Here is a 5655-nt window from a genome sequence, read left to right as displayed (position 1 = left end):
ATTTCCATTTAATTGTAAAATCATTATTTGATTCCAAGATATTTCAAAAATCATGAAAATTTTGTTTTATTAACTTTTAAATATTTTGAGAATTTTAAAATTTATTCAAAAAATTTCTGGATTTTAATTATCCATATGTGTATTCGTAAATGGTAAAATGCAAGTTAGTGTGCGTTCCAAAAATGAATTAGAAATTTTGAAAACCTTTATCTTATCTGTTTTAAATTATTTTGAGAATTTTATAATATTAATTTTAAATTATTCCCGAGGATGTAAGGTTGTCCTCATAAATTCCAGGTTATTTTATCCACATAATTGTTCGTTTAATCGCGAAATATGGAATAAATTTGGGTTCGGGAAAGCAAAAGATACGAATAAAAATCAGATAAACACGAATGTGTTTACCCTCTTTTCCCCAAATTCATGCTCCAGTTTGTTTCCATCTCTCTCTATATCAATCTCTCTCTTTAACCTCTCTCAATTCTCTTCTCCCTCACACAACTCTTTCCTCTCTTCTCTTTCTTTCTTCTCGAACTCTGCTCTCCTTCCTTGTTCTTCTTTTCCTCGGCTTTTCACGGTAAGTTCACACTGGTTTTTGTTTTCCGGTCACCATCATCGTTTTCTTTCCGGTGACCTTTGGTTCCTGTTGAATCGCATATATATACATGCGTGCTTGTGTGTATGAAATTATTGTGATGCCTGTGTTCCTTGTTTCAGTTTTTCGCCGCTCTGCTGTTCAATTTCTGGTGACCCTGTCACCGCTGCTGCGCGTGTATGCGCGTGCTGGTGGCGTGTGTATGGGTCAACCGGTGGTTTTTATTGTTGTGTCGATGTCTGGTGTTCGTGTATTCGAGTGTATGTGGTATTGCTCGGTTCTGATTCTGCTCCGTCGCAGCCGGGTTGTTTTCCGGCTGGGTGACGGGCGCGTGTCTTTCACGCTGCTTATTTTGATGTTCTGTGCTGTCTTGATTCGAACAGTGCTAATTACAATTTGATATTTTAATTTCTCTGCAGGAAAAAAATTATTTGATTGATTCGTGAAATGAAATATTTTGATGCGGGAATTAAAAATTATTAATCGGTGGAATTTACGTAGGATGCCCGATATAACGGGAACCCGTAAATTTTATCGCCGTCGGTGATGAACCTCGGCGAGCCGACGGTAGACTGTGATGACGCAGTTCTGAGTCCTACCAATAAAAACAAAAAAATACGAATAAAATTTATAAAATGCGAATTAAAACATAAAATAAAAATGTAAGTATTAATTGATAATTGTTTTTAATTGGTGATTGTGAATTTGCGAATTAATATTGTGAACGAAAATCGGTGGTTGGGAATTAAAGTGTAATTGATTTGAAATTTGGTTGTGATTGATTGACATCGGGATGTTCGACGGGTAGGCAGATAAACAAAGGAAACGCTGCCCGATTTTCGGGAAAACTAATTCCAAAGATACGGGAACGTAACCTGTAATTATCGGAAACGTCGAACAAGGATATAATTAAACTTTATGAAACCTATTTACGTGACGTGATAAGATATTTTATGAATAATCGATTACCCTATTTTTCAGAACGACAAATATACGTATTTTCCAAAATTAAACACCGAACCGGGTTTCGAAGATGTGAACCATAATTGCTATGTGTATTTCGATAATACATATAAATATGAATTCGGTTATGAAATCATATGGGTAGAATGGGGTGGCGATTTGATGTTAAGCTTAAGCGGTTATCTGAATTAGGGTATTTCAACCCTGTAGGTTTTAGACGGGAGACCCGAGATGTGACATCAGACTAGGAACGATCTAGTGATTAAACGTCGAGACCAACGAAGTTCCAACTAAAGGGTCTGAATGTTGGGATCATATCCAGAATAGGATAGTAGTTTGACAATAAAGCCGAATGATCAAAGTCGAACCAAAGTCAATAGCGGTTAAAGCTTATTGAGGCAAGTATTCTGGATTTTTCTTTTAAATACTGCAAGTATTCCCAAATTTTCTTTTAAATACTGCAAGTATTCTTGATTTTTCTTTTAAATACTGCAAATATTTATTCATTCCTATTCTAAGTTCAGAATAGTTAACTGTTTTACATTTCGCTGCAATTACTCTGATTATGCACGATCCTTTCATTATTGCTCCTATAATTCGATTGCTCTCGTGAGCAAATACCCATTCTTTCGGGTTATTTGCGAACCATGAATTGGGATGTTTTGAATTCAAAATAATTTGACATCAAAACACTCTACGGGCTGGATAGTGATATTTTGGGGATTGAGTTTTACTTAATCCTGAGGACCGGGATGACTGGTACCTCGAGATGGGCCGTAGTGCCTGGGGACCCGACTAGATCTATGTATTGAGATATAGATCTGCATTATATTCTGACTGATCAGTAGAATATAGATGCGAACTAGTGTCCAGTCTAATTTGTTGTTGATCGCCATGAACGGCATTCTCTCTCGAATGGTTTTTTTTATGATTTCAAAACCGGATGAAACCCTGATTCAAGAGATGATTCAGAGAATCGCTTGTCGCTTTTAGATTTGTAATCGAAGGCTGGTGACGGCCAATGTTTATTCGCTCACTCACTCAAATAAATATAATTGTTTAAAATTGTTTTAAGATTTTTTCCGGAAGTTTTCTTTGATATTAATGCTTGAAACTCAAATTATATACTTGCTGGGCATTTTTGGCTCACTCTTGCTTTGTAAATTCTTATTTCTTCCAGAAACATATAAGGATAAAAGTGAATAGCTTTGATAGACAGCAGAAGTTAGAGAAATTTCCGCTGCGAGAGGTTGAAGGTGTTAAAAGAATGTGACAAGAGCATTAGTTCAAAGGTATTTACACTTGTATATTAGGTATTGTGAGTTGTAAAGGGTTAGATTCTTGTTTCATACTATAACCTGTAAACGATCCGGATTCAAGGGGTTAATTGAATATTCTATTATTTTATGTAAAGATTGTTTCGTGACACCAAATCTTGACCCCGGATTTGGGTTGTTACATCTGGGATAGTAGCTCTAACAATATTGAGTGTCATTGATGTTTAGTGAGAGTGAATGGGTAAGAAAAATTAGTGAGAAAGGAGTGAAAACGAGAAAGAAATCAGTTTTGGATTGAAAAGCTAGGTCACTTGAGATCTCGAATGAGTAAGTATGTATATGTATCGAGATGTCTGGGTATTTATAGTAAAAGCAAATGACTCATCGATAACTCAAAAATAGACGTTTGGAATTAGTCTATCGAGAAGTCATTTTAAGAAATGAAAGACATATTGATAAGTCATTTTTTTTATTCTTGTAAAGAACTAAAAAATAAACTTATCGAGATTTCAAATAAATACCCAATTTGTCCAAAATGAACTAAATTTGATTCCAATTTTTATTTGAATAAATTCAAAAAAAAACAGAATAATTTTGCCAAAAGTATTTGACTGAAATCATTTATGAAAGTAAATTATTTTAGTTCTGGGTTATTTATAAGTCTAAAAAGATACTTGTAGAGAACTCTGTAAGTTTACACTACTAGAGAACTCTACAATGACTTATCGATAAGTCATAATAATACTTATTGAGAAGTCACTCGAGAAGTCAGTAAATTGACTTATCGAGAACTCACTCGAGAAGTCTTAAAATGACTTGTCGATAAGTCAGTTAGACTTATCGAGAACTCAGTTCTCTATATACTTTTGATCAGTTTAAGTCTACCTTGTGTTAATTTTACATATTAAGGATGTAAATTAACAACTTAGCAGTTTACTTAGAATTTGAAAATTTCCAAGTTTGATTTTCTGTGTTTGAAAAATAAATATGCAGAGATTTCTGAAATATTTATAATTCATATTTCAGTGAATTTCTAATTAAATCAAATTAATTTTGATTTACTAGAAATTAATCTGCTGCAACACATTAGCTGAGTTCTTGCCTTAGGATGAAGAATTAAGCATTCCAATTTCACCTACAAGTCTGGTGAAAGTTGTTTCATCCAAAGGTTTAGTAAAAATGTCAGCTAATTGGTTTTCTGTTGGAACAAAAATAAGCTCAATGGTACCATTTGTAGCATATTCTCTAATAAAATGGTACCTTACATCAATGTGCTTTGTTCTAGAATGATTTATTGGATTAGCCACTATAGATATAGCACTAGTATTGTCACACATGATAGGAATTTTGTGTAATACTAGGCCATAATCCATTAGCTGATTTCTAATCCAAAGCACTTGAGCACAACAACTTCCTGCAGCTATGTATTCAGCCTCTACTTTAGAAGTTGATACAGATTTTTATTTCTTGTTATACCAGGATACAAGTCTTTGTCCAAGAAATTGACAACTTCCACTAGTACTCTTTCTGTCAACCCTGCATCCAGCAAAATCTGAAAGGAATATGTCCTAAGTCCAATCAGGTATTAGGATTTAGGAATAACTCTTTATGTAATCTGTTTTGATTTCATTGATATTAATAAAAGACTTGTTTTGTTTTTATTACGGGCTCTATCTATTTAAGTGTTTAAATAAGATATACCATAGTTTAGAGTAAAGCTTTTTATGGATTATGATGAGATCATAATAGTGAGACCTAAAAAGATGATAACTCTAAACTTAAATAGTTCCTGGTCATAGGATTACTAACTGGTAATTAATAATCCGCAAAGATCGGTACATACTATGCTTGCTTCATTATGAAGGATGTCTGTTCTCATAGACATTTGTGTGGTGACACTATAGCTAGTATGTAGGTGCTTATTATAGAATAAGTTCACTGAACATGACTCGCACAACTGAACAACTGATGGAGTTCACTCACGTGTCAGCAGTTGTTCACATAGTGATAGTTGTACAAGTATCCTTAGACTTGCGGTCATCATAGTCATCTTGTGTACACTGAACTATACTTTGGTTTAGTTCTTAGTCTCTAGGGATAATTATTAGGGCTCTTCTGGGTATAGGAATTTGTACACGAAGATAGTGTATGATCAATAAAGGATCTACCCCTTCCAGTGAAGGAAGCGAATGTTCAAGGCTGATCCACTTATGCTAGTTCAGGAATCTCTGGCCAGAGTAAATGAAATTAGAAAGGAGTTTCTAATTTGCATAGAACTACGCATAGTAAATGGTAAGCAAAGTGATTGAATTAGATAGGCTTGACACGAGATCCATGCCTTGTATTTAATCGGGACATTGTAGGGTAGAAGGAGTTTATTGTACGGTAACTATTCACTGACAGGTTCTTGGTATTCTAAGCAGTGAATTCATATTATCCGGATAGTCGCGATATGTTGAGAAGCATCACTCACGATGTAGAATAAATGTGATTAATTAATTAATCATATTTAATAAATTAGAGAATTTATATAAATAATGATAAAATAGTTTTATTATTATTTATTTCTACTACCGGCTTAATATTGAACCTACAGGGTCACACCATAAAAAGAGAATGATTTAATGGTGGAGGAATTAATTAATAATGGCTAATAATTATTTATTTATGAAATAAATAATTAATTGGCAAATATAAAAATTGATTAAATGAGATTTAATTGATTATAAATTAATTAAGAAAAGTTCTTAATATTATTAATTAAAGGATTTAATTTTTGGAAATTAAATCAAGAGAGAGAATTATTTCTAAAGTGTTTAG

At 33.4% G+C, this 5655-nt stretch overlaps 1 long non-coding RNA gene across 1 annotated transcript; it reads left to right on the top strand.

Moving 5' to 3' along the window:
• Positions 1–342: 342 nt before the first annotated feature.
• On the top strand, positions 343–1003 carry LOC141667493 (uncharacterized). Its single transcript, XR_012552644.1, has 2 exons — positions 343–577; positions 718–1003. It is a non-coding gene; the product is annotated as an uncharacterized LOC141667493 (long non-coding RNA).
• The last annotated feature ends 4652 nt before the right edge of the window (positions 1004–5655 follow it).

Source organism: Apium graveolens, chromosome 6, assembly GCF_009905375.1.
Source record: "Apium graveolens cultivar Ventura chromosome 6, ASM990537v1, whole genome shotgun sequence".
Classification (NCBI taxonomy): domain Eukaryota; kingdom Viridiplantae; phylum Streptophyta; class Magnoliopsida; order Apiales; family Apiaceae; genus Apium; species Apium graveolens.
This window is presented reverse-complemented; position numbering and strand designations above follow the sequence as displayed.